We start from the raw sequence: 16712 nt of genomic DNA, 5'->3' as shown, positions 1-16712 counted from the left end.
ACAATAACTGTGGAAAATTCTGAAAGAGATGGAAATACCAGACCACCTGACCTGCATCTTGAGAAACCTGTATGCAGGTCAGGAAGCAACAGTTAGAACTGGACATGGAACAACAGACTGGTTCCAAAGGGGAAATGGAGTACGTCAAGGCTGTATATTGTCACCCTGGTTATTTAACTTATATGCAGAGTACATCATGAGAAATGCTGGGCTGGAAGAAGCACAAGCTGGAATCAAGATTGCTGGGAGAAATATCAATAACCTCAGATATGCAGATGACACCACCCTTATGGCAGAAAGTGAAGAGGAACTAAAGAGCCTCTTGATGAAAGTGAAAGTGTAGAGTGAAAAAGTTGGCTTAAAGCTCAACATTCAGAAAATGAAGATCATGGCATCTGGTCCCATCACTTCATGGGAAATAGATGAGGAAACAGTGGAAACAGTGTCAGACTTTATTTTGGGGGGCTCCAAAATCACTGCAGATGGTGACTGCAGCCATGAAATTAAAAGACGCTTACTCCTTGGAAGGAAAGTTATGACCAACCTAGATAGCATATTAAAAAGCAGAGACATTACTTTGCCAACAAAGGTCCGTCTAGTCAAGGCTATGGTTTTTCCTGTGGTCATGTATGGATGTGAGAGTTGGACTCTGAAGAAAGCTGAGCGCCAAAGAATTGATGCTTTTGAACTGTGGCGTTGGAGAAGACTCTTGAGAGTCCCTTGGACTGCAAGGAGATCCAACCAGTCCATTCTAAAGGAGATCAGTCCTGGGTGTTCATTGGAAGGACTGATGCTGAAGCTGAAACTCCAATACTTTGGCCACCTCATGCAAAGAGTTGAGTCATTGGAAAAGACTCTGATGCCGGAAGGGGTTGGGGGCAGGAGGAGAGGGGGACGACAGAGGATGAGATGGCTGGATGGCATCACCGACTCGATGGACATGAGTTTGAGTGAACTCTGGGTGTTGGTTATGGACAGGGAGGCCTGGTGTGCTGTGATTCATGGGGTTACAAACAGTCAGACATGACTGAGTGACTGAACTGACTGACTAGTTGTATTATTGTCTCTTTTTCTCTATTCAGAAGTGAAATATAAACTATATCCCATTTCTGCTATAAGGATAAAATAAGCTATTATATCTAAAACATTATATGTCTCTGGCACACAATTGCTGCTGAGTAAGGTATGGTTAACTGCTATCATCCATCCATCCATCCAGTACTTTTGAGGGTCTCCTGTGTACTTGAGCTTGGCTTGTTTTTAATGTGAAAAGCAATTAATCTTTGAACAGGTACAGTGATCATAATAAGCTATGCTGTACATGTGCAGAGCACTTAAAATCCACATGGAGCTTTCTCATGCATTATTTCATTAGATACCTTGTGAAGCATTTGCTGTAGTTGTCAATTTCTAAAATGTGGGTGATGACGAGTGTCAGAGAGGCTGTGATACAACTTAGCTTATGTGACTCGTCAGGGGGTTGACAGACGTTTTCTGTAAAGGGCTCAGCAGTAAGTGTTTTAGCTTTGTGGGCCATGTGGTATCTGCACAGCTACTCAACTCTGCCACTGGAGCCCAAAAGCAGTCGTAGATGACAGGTGAGCAAATGCGTGTGCTGTGTTCCAATAAAACCCGATTCACAAAAATGAGCAGTGGGTCAGATGTGTGGGCCCCTGAACTAGTCAGTGGTGAAGCAGAGACTCAATTTGAAAATCCTGACTCCAAGCCCAGGCCTGTTACTATCCTCTGTTGCATCATTTCAGCACAGTTGTTAGGCAGAGAACACTACCGTACACCTCTGCAATACTTAACTAAAATGCGCTTCTAGGCCCTGTTTCCATATCCTACTTCTTGGCTTATTTTATTAAACACTCAGTAAAAGTCCAGATTCACTTTACCTCTCAGTCTTGTTACTTTTATTCAAGACTTATGAACATGAATTGTTCTTAGGAAGGCCCTGTGACTATTGATGTGTTCTCTCATTCTCATATACCCTCTTTTAAAACATTTCATTCTAGAAATACTTTGTTTTCCCTTTTTTGAGGAGAGATGGGGAGAGGGGAGAGAAGCAAACTAAAAAATGATTTATAGCTCTTAAATGCAGCTTTTGCCTTTGATATTGAAAATTTAAAAATTCTGAAATGTCCTTAAAAGAAAACACATTTTCCTCCTTCTAACATAGGCTCCTCTCTGATGCACGATGATTTCCCAAAGATTAGCAACAATGCTTCCGCAGTCCCACCTGAAGTCCTTCCATTACCCGGGGTGTAGTTGGTCGGTGAGGGTTAGATTTATTCAAAATAGCTTGCTGATCTCCAGAGGGATTTCTTCACTTATCTTGGGCTTCATGTGTTCCTCTTCTTTTCAATATGGAGATTATTTGCTTTGATAGCAAATGTTGAAGCAAAGTAGGAATTGAATGATTCTGCCTTTTCCTTACCTTCTATTAGCATTATACCATCAGCATCAAACAGTAAGTCAGACCCATCCTTGTTCTCATCTGACTCTAAACACAGTCCTAAGCTGACATTTTTGTAGATCTCATCAGGTTTTGTAAGCCATGGCTTACCCTGGACTTTTTGACACTGTTTTTTTTTTTTCCAGATTTAATTTTCTCTTTGCTAGTTATTTGTCCTTCCTTCCACACATCCTAATCTTTTTATTCTCATTTAATTACAGAACAAAAATAAATTTATAAGTGAAAACTATAAAAGCAATAAAATTGAAATATATGACGTGGATTTAATATGCCAGATAGTGCTGTTTTGCTGAAATATTTCCCAAACCTACAACTTGATTGTGGTCTTCTATGATCCCCTCCACTAGCAGTAGGTTCTTTTGAGTTTGGCTGCCATTTATAGTCTCGTGATGGATGTTAGCCCAATAGGCTTCCCAATTTTCACCCTTCAAACTATACAATATTTGTTAGTTTAATATGTGTGTATATCACTTTTGCCTTTCCTTGTGGCAGGGATATGCCATTATTCATTGTCTACCTCTGTTCTCTTTTGATTAGCTTTTTTCAAGAGCAACATGGACAAAAGTAGAAAGAAGACACTAGACCATGACAGTATTCGTTCAGAAGTTGTTTATTAGTGCATTCAGAATATATTTACTATTCATTCTTATGTCACTGAAACAAGATTAAAAGTTTAAAGGTATTTATTGAGATTTTGTGGATCTATTAAATATGACTTTGGATACAGAGGAAATCCCTGAATCTGTTTAATCTATATTTGCAACTCTGTTCAAGGAATATTGACTGAGACAACCAAACACTTTGGGTTTTTCCTAAACATTCAGCTGTTTACTCTCCCAGTTCTCTTCCTTCCTCTTCTGGCCATTTTTGAACTGGATACCTCTACTTAAGCTCTCAAGTTATTTAGTATTCTCTGGAGAATTTCAAAACCACTGAAGATCTGACTACAAGTTTCTCTGCTCTATCTGAATGAATAGCAGGGTATGTTTGTTAGTTGTGTAGTGGGTGAGGCTCTCCCTGGCATCTCAGATGCATTGCTCCAAAAAAAAGACCCAAATCCCTAGTTAGCAATTTGAGATGAGTCCATGGCTGCCTCTAAAGGCTTCAGGGAGAGCTCTCCAGTCACCAGCGAGAAGGTCCTTGTTTCTCTCTTCAGGTTGCCCACTGCTATCTCTGACCATTGCTATCTCACACATTTTATGTTTAACACAGTTATGAATTCTTCCTCTGAACTGGTATTTTTCTTCCTTCTATGAGAAGACCCTCAAACCATTTATTGATTCCAGTTTCTTTCCAGCTTAGCAAATGGTCTTCTATCAAATGATCATCTATTGTTTCTGGAAATGCTTTTCCCTTTTAATCAGTTGGGACATGGAGAAAAATCCACAAGATCCCACCTGCTCTGATACTTGTCAGACACTAACTGACATGTCCTATATTGATGATTCTCAGACTCTGGGAAGAAGGCATTTCATTGCATTACCATCAGGATAATGAAAGGGCTCTCTTGCTATCTGGACTTACCGATATTCAAATGAACTGGAATCCTTTTTCAGTCTGCCTAAAAGTCCTAGAGGATCCCTGATATACAGACTTTCTTGCCAAGTCTGTTGATGACTTTAATTTTTAAAAGTTTTGGCTGTGCTTGGTCTTCGCTGCTGCACATGGTCTTTCTCTAGTTGGGGCTAGTGGGAGCTCCTGTCTAGTAGCGGTGTGTGGGCTTCTCATTTGAAACCTTCCTTTGTCACAGCCTGGAAATGGGCATTTCCTTGATGTCTACTCTCTCCTCTTTCTTCCTCCCACTCTTTCCTGTTCTTTGCCTCCATCTTTTATGGGCCGCTCATCAGTCCTGACTTATACAATATAACACTAGCTCTGCTTTTAGGAGAAACACGCAGATGTTGGCTTTCTGTTTAGAGCATCCACTCAGTCCCTTCAGCTTGATTCACCTTCCCTCTCTTCCCTTTACTTCTTATCTTTGCTCCTATTGGATTTCTATCTGGGATCCTGTGGTATAAAATCATCCTATGTGAAAACCATACACTTTTCAGAATTGGTTGTTTGGGGAATTAGTAACTCGACTGTTTCCAAGCAAAGCGTTGTTTAGGATTTTGTTGAAATTTGACTTCAAATTCTATAACTATTCTCTGGATGCCACTCTCCTGATGGCAAATGGCTGGATTCATCGAAATTCTTTCTCACCTACACCTGACTTAGAAATGTTTCTCTCCAAAGATCAATCATGATTCCGAAATCAATTCTGTAAATCTGGTAATCATAACAGTGGTCCATGTGAGCTGTCTAGTGATAATTAGTGTCATATTTCACATTCTAGGATGGCAGTGGTACAGTCAGACAAGAAAGATATAAGATCATATTCTTATTGAGTGGTGTGAAGTTTCAGCACACAGTCTTCAGTTTAGACTGCCTTTGACTAATGTCAGATGATCACTTTCATCATACCTCCCAACTTGAAATGGTCTGTGCCATAGAAGAAGAACAAATCAGTAATTTTAATGAGGTTGTTACAGTTTCCCTTAATTTCACACTATTGTAAAGCACATTAGCCAAAATTGCATTTCCTAAGTTATGCCATAGCCAAAATACATATAATATAGTTAGTGATGGGGTTTTATTTATGGGGTTTTAATTGTGGAAGAACTTCTTTGGGGTCACTTCCCAAAGGATTCAGGGAAGAATTCAACTGGTTCCAAAAAGTAACGTTTTAGAAGTTCTTTCTATATTCTGAGAGCCTGACTGGTTTCAGTGATGTGCTTCATCTTCATGGTGAATTCAGTAACTTTTCTGGTTGCATTATTTATATAATGACTTTTGCTTATAGATATTCAAATATATGCAGTTGGTTATAATCCCAGAGAAAATAAGGGGGAGGAGGTGGGAAATAGATTCCTGAGTCATTAGTATGGACAATGATCTCAAACACAATAGATTTTCCTCATGACAAATCACATAAAATCTCCATAGCAACTTCACATAATTATGCATAAGATTTCAGTGTAGTAACAAAACAAAGCCCAGAAGAAATTGTGAAGAATAGTGATATAGGGTGAGAGAGACGTGGGTGTAGGTAGCACATAGGAAGATCGAAGGGGAACAGTTCTAAGATGTGAAAGGTGCACAAAGGACAAAAGCGATTGCCTATTTTGTGCTTTGGGGAGTACTGATTAAGTCCTTGCATTGCACAGTCTACTGATGATACTGAGAAGGCTGCTAGAACCACCATTATTCAAGGAGTGTCAGCATTTCTATTATAAATTCTCCTGAATTTATAACAACCATGAGAAAAATCTCTCTAGGCAATACATTGAAATACTGGATTGAAATAGAGAAATGATTTTATAACTATTTTTTGAATTTATGAAACTTGAGTTCTTAGATTGAAAAATAAAAAATCTATAGAAGCACTCCCAATATGCAAATAATATCAAATTTAGTTACTGTGAAACAGAACTGAGATGGTATAATAGAAATGTTGCTTTCAACTTAAGTGATTATATTTTGCAAGTGTTAGCACATTAAGCAAACTCATGCTTGGGTATTTTTCTCACCTGAGTCTCCAGTATAAATTTGCTTACTAATATATCAGTGTCAGCAATATGGCTTTTGTTAACACACATTTATGAAGAGTGTTGTTGCCCTATTATTATGAAGGACATTAGTAGCTTAATTCACTGATTCATGTAAGAAAAAAAAGAATGATAATTTCTGGAAGCTCCCAGATCACAACAGAACGTTGAGAAATTAGGTAATATTGATGGTAAGAAAACAAGATAATGTTAGTCAACTTGGTTCAATACATATTAATTCCATTGGTACTGTGATTCTGATTTCAGAATGAGTGCTGGAAGTATTAAGATTACTGATATAGTTGTGAAATGAGAATACCTAGAGTGCAGAGTTGGATATCGACATGTAACTGGTTAATTTCAATGTAACATAGCAAATACTGAGATACGCTCAGGTATATATGGGACTATAACAGAGGAACATATAACCAAATATCTCTAGGAAAATACCCCATTAAGCCTAAAGGGAGAAAGTATCAACAAGGTGAAGACAAGTGAGGATAGCACTTTAGACAAAGGAAAGCACACAAAGGCACAGAGGTGTGTAAATGAATGTGGTGTGTTCAGAAAGGTGGTAGTAACTATTTCTTTAGAATTTCCAGAGCTAAGGCAAAGAGCAAAGGGAATTGGGATTGAATATGTAGAAGGAGCATAGTTCAAGTCAGGACTTACCCACCCCTCACCCTGCCAGAAAACAAAAACAAAAACAAAACATTGCTCTTAAAAAGATAGGGGCTACTGAACAGGCTCATGAAAAGATATTCATCTTTGTTAACCATCAGAAAAATGCAAGTCAAAACCAGATGAAGATACCGCCTCACACCTATTAGAATCAGTTCAGTTCAATTCAGTCGCTCAGTCATGTCCAACTCCTTGTGACTCCATGGACTGCAGCATGCCAGGCCTCCCTGTCCATCACCTACTCCCAGAGTTTACTCAAACTCATGTCCATTGAGTGATGCCATCCAACTGGTGATGCCATCCAACCATCTCATCCTCTGTCATCCCCTTCTCCTCCCACCTTCAATCTTTCCCAGCATCAGGGTCTTCTCAAATGAATCAGTTCTTCGAATCAAGTGGCCAAAGTATTGGAGTTTCAGCTTCAGCATTAGTCCTTCCAGTGAATATTCAGGGATGATTTCCTTTAGGATGGATAGCCTATTAGAGTGGCTATTAGCAAAAAGATCACAAATAGTAAATGTTGGCAAAGATGTGGAGAAAAGGGAACCCTCCTACACTGTTAGTGGGAATGTTAACTGGTACAACCACTATGGAAAACAGTATGGAGGCTGCTAAAAACACAAAAAATACAAAATTAAAAGAAAAATAGAACTATCATATAATCCAGCAATTGTATTTCTGCATATGTATCCAGAAAAAAAAAACAAACAACACTGTAATGAAAAAATATTCACCCCAACATTCATAGCAGCAGTATTTACTATAGCCAGGCCATGGAAGCAACCTAAATGTCCATCAATGCATGAATGGTTAAATAAGATGTGGTAATATTTTTATACACACGCGCGCACACACACACACACACACACACACACACACAATGGAATGCTTGTTCTTTAGTCGCTAAGTTGCATCTGACTCTTTTGTGACCTCATGGATGGTAGCCTGGCAGGCTCCTCTGTCCATGGGATTTCCCAGGCAACAGTACTGGAGTGGGTTGCTGTTTCCTTCTCCAGGGAAAATTTCTCAGCCCAGGGATCAAGCCTGCATCTCCTGCATTGGCAGGCAGATTCTTTACCTCTTTACCACTGAGTGACCAGGAAGTCCACAGTGGAATACTGTTGCTGTTGTTCAGTGGCTAAGTCATGTCTGACCCTTTCAAGTCCATGGACTGCAGCACACCAGGCTCCTTTGTCCTCTAATATCTCCAGAGTTTGCTCAAAATCATGTGCATTGAGTCAGTGATGGTATCTAACCATCTCTTCCTCTGCTGCTCTCTCCTTTTGTCTTCAATCTTTCCCAGCATCAGGGTCTTTTCCAATGAGTCAGCTATTGCATCAGGTGGCCAAAGCATTGGAGCGTCAGCTTCAGCATCAGTCTTTCCAATTAATATTCAGGATTGATTTCCTTTAGAATTGACTGGTTTGATCTCCTTGCTGTCCAAGGGACTCTCAAGTGTCTTCTCTAGTACCACAGTTTGAAAGTATCTGTTCATTGGCAGTCAGCCTTCTTTATTGTTCAACTCTCACATCCATAAATGATTACTGGAAAAGCCATAGCCTTGACTATATGGACCTTTGTTGACAAAGTGATGTCTTTGTTTTTTAATATACTGTCTAGATTTGTCATAGACAAACCTAGGAAGCAAACCTTGCTCCTTTCCTTCCAAGGAGCAAGTGTCTTAATTTCATGGCTGCAATCACTGTCTGTGGTGATTTTGGAGTCCAAGAAAATCCATCACTGCTTCCACTTTCCCCCCATCTATTCGCCATGAAGTGATGTGACTGGATGCCGTGATTTTAGTTTTTTGAATGTTGAGTTTCAAGCCAGCTTTTTCACTCTCCTCTTTTACTCTCACCAAGAGGCTCTATAGTTCCTCTTCACTTTCTGCCGTTAGAGTGGTATCATCTGTATATCTGAGGTTGTCGATATTTCTCCCAGGAATCTTGATTCTTGTTTGTGACTCATCTAGCCTAACATTGTAATACTACTCAGCCATTAAAAGGAATGAATACATTTGCAACTACATGGATAGACCTAAAGAATATTATGCTTAGTGAAATAAGTCAGAGAAAGAGAAATACTGTATGATATAACATACACATGGAATCTAAAAAATAAAACAAATGAATATAATAAAACAAAAACAGTCACAGATCTGAAAAACAGTAGTTAGCAGTGGAAAGGGGAAGGGGAGAGAGGCAAGATGGACAATAGGGGATTAAGAGGTACAAATAGGTACCTATTTGTACTATTATACTATTATAATAGTATACCTATTATACTAGGTATAAAAATAAATTAGCTACAAGGGCATATTGTATAGCACAGGGAATATAGCCAATATTTCATAATAACCTTAAATGGAGTATCATCTATAAGAATATTGAATCACTATGTTGTATACCTGAAACTAATAAGATATTATAAATAACTGTACTTTAATAAAAATAAATGAACAAATACATAAAAGAAATCATTAAAAAAAAATTGGGGGATATCTTTTAGAGCTCCTAGCACCATTCTCATTTTTAAATTTAGTAGATTCCAAATAATATTTTTTTCTTTTCTTTTTTTTTGGCCACCTGCTAGCTTTGCAGGATCTTAGTTCTCCAACCAGGGATTGAATTCTGACCCTTGACAGTGAAAGCACAGAGTCCTGACCACTAGACCACTAGGGAATTCCCTGTCTTTTAAATATTAAAATGACTTTAATTAGATATTTTAAAAGAAGATGGAGACTACTGAAATACTGAAGTGCTTAAAGCAAGATAGCAACATGATAGGATTTACATTTTAAATAGGTACCTTGACTTCATTTTGGAGAGTGGAATTAGCAAGGTAAGATTAAAGCCAAAGAGATTGATGATTTGAAGCACAAACCTTTCCAGTAACTTGTCTCCTTTGTCCCAAGTATCAGGGGCTAAGTACAGGTCCCATGCAAGCTTATTAATGCCCCCTCTAACCATGAGAATCTTTATTTAAAATCATTATTTTCAAGGTGATCTTACTGATGCCCTCTTACAATTAAAATGTTAATTGGTTTAATTTTGTATTGTGGAAACCAGTCTCATTTTTAGGACAGATTTAGTCAATTTCTTTGCTTTTAATCAGAACATCTGAATGATTATGGAAACATAAGGATTTATTGTATTTTAAAGGCTATAAGAAAAAGTCTATTTTCACATTAGTCTGTGTGTGTGTGTGTGTGTGTTTGAATATGTGTGTGAGTATCACCCAACTGATAGGAATAAGTGTTGGGTGACTACAGTTTTTGTTGTTGTTGTTGTTGTTTTTTAGAAATAGAACATTATCTAGGGTTGGGAAAGCATGCATTCATTCATTTATCAATCTGTCCATCAAATATTTTTGAACCCCTAACAGGTGACAAGGACTATGGAATGAAGCAATCGTTTTCAAAACAGATATGAGCCTTGCCCTTGTGGAAATTACAGTCTAGCAAGGATGACAAATGTTAATCAAATAAATGCATTTGCCTTTAAACATTAATGCAGTTCTATCTCACAATACCATTTATCCAAGTCTTCAAATTGGTCAAGAATGTCAGTTCCTTGGTATTTTCCAGCTCTCCATCAGCTGGCTTTGAATTGTTGGAGGAGGAATATTGATACTGAACATGGTTCCCTGACTTCCCAGGGAAAATAGCGTAAAGGCCTTCCCATCTTTTTCATATATGCAAATACCAGTTGTATGATTTCTCCTATTATCCCTAAATCCTAATTAAAAATATCATAGTCAGAATTTAACTTCAACAGCAAAATTGTAGGTATTTCTCAAGGTGTAAGTGTTTAGTTACAACTCCTAGATGAATGAATGACTATCTAATTTGTGGGGTGTAAGCTTTCTTCAAATTTTATCATAAGTAAATAAATTCCCAAATGTGCAGTAATATCTTGATTGGGTAGATACAGCCCTCAGTTTATCTTACTTACATCCTGTCCTTTAGTCTCCATTCAATTGTGTGACCCTTTAACTCTAGGGAGTTAGATGTATTGGCCAGAAAATCAAATTTCAGTCCCTAACACTGATGCTGTTGGACTCTGCTCTCTTCTTTTGGATGCTGCAGGGAGAGTGGTGAAAATGGTCATTAAATGCTTTACTTTGAGGACTTCCCTGGAGGTCCAGTGGTTAAGACACCAAACTTCCACTGCAGGGGGTGTGGGTTCGATCCCTGGCCTGGGAACTAAGATCCTGCATGCCACATGGTACAGCCAAAATATTTCTTAAAAAAAAAAAATTAATGCTTTACTTTGTTCCCTTAAATAGTAAGTATTTATCTTGCATTGCTAACTCAGCATGCTGCTGCTGCTGCTGCTTCTAAGTTGTCTGACTCTGCGACCACATAGACGGCAGCTCACCAGGCTCCTCCGTCCCTGGGATTCTCCAGGCAAGAACACTGGAGTGGGTTGCCATTTCCTTCTCCAATGCATGAAAGTGAAAAGCGAAAGTGAAGTCACTCAGTCGTGTCCAACTCTTAGTGACCCCATGGACTGCAGCCCACCAGGCTCCTCCGTCCATGGGATTTTCCGGTCAAGAGTATTGGAGTGGGGTGCCATTGCCTTCTCTGGCTAACTCAGCATAGATAGTGGTAAATACGCATAATATTTTTAAATCATGGTCCCACAGGACCATTAGAGGCGGTTAATAAAAATACAAGGCACAGGTGTGAGTTGAGATTTGTGCTGTAGGACATTGTTTCTTCAAATGTGAAAAGCAGAATCATGGGTTTTAATATGACACTTTTGCACAAATCTAATTCAAAGAACCTAGATTTTTTAAAAAATGCAGATATGTGACTTGAAGTGCTTATATGCCATGTATCGTGTTTGTAGAATCTCTCTGCTTTGCTGGTTGAATCCCTGGTGGATCAGACAGTAAAGAATCTGCCTGCAATGCAGGAGACCTGGGTTTACTAGGTTGAAATTAAGAAGCCTTCTTGGGAAAGCTGAACTCTGAGGCATCTTTTGCAGTAGACTATCTGGGAAGTTGATTTTTCCTGGTGAGAAAAAGACTGAAGGCTAGGCAAGGTCATGAAAAAGAAATACTTTCATAATCACAATATTGAAAAATCTTTTGACTCAAAGTAACACTGAGGCTCCAGTTCCAAATGTGCTGTAGCTGTGAGGAAAGTAAATATTTCCAACTTTACCTGAACATTTTAAAGACAAAAAAATCAAGGAAAGAATTAACTCTTGTGTATGATATTAGCATCTCATTTCTGGAGAGGTTCTGTCTGTTAATATGAATCATAATAAGATGATTTGTCAGTAGATATATGCAGAACTTTTTATTCAAACCTCAGTATGTTTTATTTGCATATAAAGTGGCACATTTATACTGAACAATAACTAGCCCTGAAGGAGTGATATTTAATAGGAGAATACAATTATCCCAAGCAGGCCATAAACATTTTCTTTAGAGCAATGGCTACAGTTTAAGATCAGCTCATAATCACTCATGTGAAGTACCAGGCTATTACAAAACTGAGCTAGAGAAAAATTTAAGCAAGAAAAATATTGTGGTTTCATTTGAATAAAATATCTATTTTCACTTATCTACCATTTTAGGAGTTATAAAGGTCAATGAGCTATTAAATTTTTATTTCAGATTCTCTGTGATGATCTCAAACAATTATTTTAAGTACAAATGTTAAGAAGTGTAAGTATTTTATTCTATACCATGTTAACCATCCAGAATAACTTTGTTTTTCAGCTAAGATGATGGCATTACATGGAAACTAGTTAGAATATATCTAGTTAATGACTCGAGTCTTTTGAAGTGGCCTCTTCAGGATGTCTTATCACATGCCTTATGTATCAATACCTTGGCACTATTTTTTTATTTTTGCATTTTTTTCTGATTAACTTTTTCCCCTTAATCTTTTAAGGAAATTATAGTTGATTTACAATGATATGTTAGTTTCAGGTGTACAACAAATTTATATATATATGTGTGTGTGTGTGTGTATGTATGTGTGTGTGTATATATATATGTGTGTATGTATATATATATATATATAAAATCTTTTTACATATACTGTATATATACATATATAGGTTTTTTCCAGTATAAGTTATTACAAGATATTGAACATAGTTCCCTGTACTATACTCTAGGTCCTTGTTGGTTATCTATTTTATACATGGTAATGTGCATATGCTCCTGATTTATCCTTCCCCCTGACATTGTTGCTCTTTCTACTGAGCATTTTTTTCTGAGATTTTTGGATGTTTTCTAAATAGCTATCATGTCTCAATATGTTACAAGTTATACATGGTCTTGCAAACAAACTAGAAAAAATAGAAGCTAACTTATTTTACCCCATCCTCCTCATTTTGGTAGAGGTATTATTTTATTAGGAATCAGAAGGCTTGGGTTATTAATTTGGCTTCTATCATTAATAAGATGGAAGACAATTCAATTCTCTTCTGTAGAACATTTTTTTAATATATTAGTTGATGCATTTGACCATTACTGAGCATTCCCCAGGCCAAGATTGCTAGAGACCTTGTCCCTTAACCCAAGATGGTGTGTGGTAATAACATCAAGGAAGTGTGTAGGCGAGAAGCGGAGAAGTGAGGACACTGAGGTGGAGAAGGGAGTCTGAACAAGTAATGAAGGGGCCTGGAGTCAGTCTTACAGAGGATAAGGAAGGACTGAGTCATTGATGAGATGTGAGAACAGTCACAGCCAATGCCTTGAGGTTACCTTGTCTGCTGGCTTTCAGAGAGAACTGTACTGAGAAGCCCAGGGAAGGGATGCTAAGTCACTTCAGTCGTGTCCGACTCTGTGCGTCCCCGTAGACAGCAGCCCACCAGGCTCCACCGTCCCTGGGATTCTCCAGGCAAGAACACTGGAGTGGGTTGCCATTTCCTTCTCCAATGCATGAAAGTGAAAAGTGAAAGTGAAGTCGCTCAGTCATGTCCGACTGTCAGCGACCCCATGGACTGCAGCCCACCAGGCTCCTCCGTCCATGGATTTTCCAGGCAAGAGTACTGGAGTGGGGTGCCATTGGGAAATCTAGACTGGATGGTGTGTAAGATGCCTTCAAGCCATGAAAATTGTAGGAATGTCTTCTCTCTTAAGGCTGTTAGATAATAATCCAGCTTGTTTACTCTGCAAATGCTTCATGTCTATTGGTAACAACAGGACAGAATTTAGGTTTTAGATTTTCATTTAGGCCTGATTTTATGAGGCCTAAATACTAATGCTCTTTTTCTTTTCTTCCTTATCAAAGTTCACTTCCTTTATGTTTGTAAATAACTGCATTCTAATTGAGAATTCAGTGTCCTCTGCTCAGTCCAAGTTTGTTTGAATAAGGCCCAAAGTTTCTTTCATTGCTGGTCTACTCAGAGCCTTGGTATGGCCTTCAGTTTCTAACAAGATAAACTTGTTTGTTTGGCAAAAAGCTATGGAGTCACAAGACAGGCAGCCGACTATAAATGTTTCTTTTTGGTTTTTCTTTGGCCAACATCTGGACAACTCATTTTGAGCCAGTTTCTCAGCATATGTTCTGGAAATTCAATTTCAGTTGACAATGGGAAGTGAATTTGGCTAGTCTAAAAACGGCCTCGTTTTGGCCCCCAAGCCAGCGGGATTTCTGGCCAGAGTCTTCTGCTGCAGGCATGTCCCTAAGTTTTGGCAGTCCATGTCAGTCACTGGCAGGTCCATCTGATCAGATCATTCTCTGAAGGGGAATGGATGCCCTTCTTTGCCTGTGCAGAGAGCAACCATCCTTGTCCTTTTACACACAGCCAATCAGCAGTCCCAGAGTCATGAGGCTGGCATTGCCACCACCTGGGTGCTACCAGTGTCCCTGCCATACTGATGTGGCCACAGTCAGGAAGCCAGTCATCAGCATGTGCTTGGGTACACCCTAACCTTTCCTCCTTCTCTGGGGCCTCTGCCTCACACTCACTTGAAACAGGTTTGCTGCTTGTCTGTGCCTTGTAACCTATATCAAATTGTGTTTGGGACAGCTCTTGCCTTGGGAGTGGTGATGCCTCATCCATGTATCCATCCATCTATCCATCCACCCATCCCTCCCTCTCTGCCATCCATGTATTGAGTCGAGATGTATTTACTGAGCACCTGCTGTGTATCAGATACACATCAGATACTCCCTAGTGTTCAATATTAGGGAGACAGCAGGGACAGAACAAATATACATCACTGCCCTCTGGGTGCTTCCTTTCTAGTGTAGAAAACAGATTATAAAGAAAATGTGTAGAAGGTGGTGAGTGTTGAGAGATATGAAAGCAAAAGCAGGGAGAAGATACAGTGTGCTTACCTTGTGGAGTAGGGAAGGCTCTCCTTGGAGGAAAGATCTGAAGGGGAGGAGATGTGCCAGACAGAATCCAAGAAAAAGGGCAGGTTGTGGGGTGCTATCTCCTCTCCAGAAGTGTGTCGTGTGTTACCCTGTGGATTACGGGAAGACTTGGAGGAGTTTGAGCAGGAGAGTGACCTGATATGATTTACATTTTAACAACATCATTCTGGCTGTTCACAAAGGCAGGGGCAGAAGCAGGAGACCCATTTGGAGCCTGATGTAATAATATGGGTGGATCAGAATGTAGTAGTCGATATGGTGGGGAGTGGCAGGGTTCTGAACATATTTTGAAGAGAAAGCAGACAAACTTTCATGATGGATGTGATGTAGGGGGAGAAAGGGAAGAGTCCAAGAAGATGCCAGGTCTGACCTGGGTCATGGCCAGGAGAGCATTGCCTGTCTGATGTGGAGAGGTTGAGGGGAGCAGGTGGAGGAGGCTGTGTCAGGTGTAGAGCACTAAGTCCTCACTGTGTGTCTTCCATGAAGCAAGACAATCATCTTAGACACGGGATATAGCTTTAGCTATAATATAAAGAATGTATTTATATTCTTTGTATTAATATATATAAATATAAAGAAACAGCTTTAGCCAAATAGTATTGATGTTAAGAGTTAACATTCACCCAATGATGCCCTCACATGAATTTTATAGGATGGATGATTTTTTTGATCATTATTATAATAAATAATTATTATAGATTTAATTAATACTTTTATAATTATTATAACGATATAATTATACTTAGCTAATTAACTTTATAGTTATAATAATAATTAGCTATAATTGTTATAATGGTTATAATTGTTATTATATGTAGATGAGTTTATTATTATCAGTATTATAGCTACTATTACTACTTATAGAAGAAAACAAAAATAAGACTCAAAGAAGTTAAATTACTAGCATAAAGTTCCTCAGTTAATGGGTACCAAGTTTTAAAGTTGGGACTTTCTCTCACTCACTAAAGCTGGGTTTTAAGTGGTTAAATGAGCCACACAGGCAGCAGCCTACAAAAGAAATGCAAGTGACTTTCATTTTTATTTTTATTCCTAAAGCCATCAAGCACTTGCTTTTGTTGCCCCTGGAGCTGTCAGCTGAGCTTTTTTCTGTTCAATCCATAGCTTTGAAATAATTGTCTTCTGTGTAGCAAGTTACATGCTGGTTCTGGGGATTGCTGTTGCGTAAACACGAATATGCCCCCTGCCTTCTTACAGGTTACTCTTTACTTATAGAAACAAAGATGAAATTACAACTGTGATAAGTGATTCAGCGGAGAGGTCTGGGGAGTGGTGAGGACATTTAATGGAGGAATGTGACAGTCTGGGAAGGAGTGATGATTTAGCTGAACCAAGGCAAGTAGGAGCTAACTAGGCAAAGGGGGGTGGGAAGGGGGAGTCATTCCAGGCAGAAAGGACATGTGCAGGAAGAAACATTGCACATCCTGCGTCCCATCCCAGGATCTTAAAGAAAGTCTTGCCAATGGCTAACAAACATGTGAAAAGATGCTCAACATCACTCATTATCAGAAAAATGCAAATCAAAACAATGAGGTACCATCTCAGACTGGTCAGAATGGCTGCTATCAAAAAGTCTACACACAATAAATGCTGAAGA

The 16712-nt window shown here is 38.8% G+C and overlaps 1 protein-coding gene across 10 annotated transcripts in view; it reads left to right on the top strand.

The window, feature by feature from the left end:
* The window catches only part of NCKAP5 (NCK-associated protein 5), a 1206846-nt gene that overhangs the window by 370006 nt on the left and 820128 nt on the right, over nucleotides 1–16712 (top strand). The gene's annotated exons all lie outside the window — the stretch shown is intronic.

Source organism: Bison bison, unplaced genomic scaffold (assembly GCF_000754665.1).
Source record: "Bison bison bison isolate TAMUID 2011002044 unplaced genomic scaffold, Bison_UMD1.0 scf7180017864330, whole genome shotgun sequence".
NCBI lineage: Eukaryota > Metazoa > Chordata > Mammalia > Artiodactyla > Bovidae > Bison > Bison bison.
The sequence above is the reverse complement of the archived record's forward strand: the minus strand, read 5'-3'. Positions and strand labels throughout refer to the sequence as shown.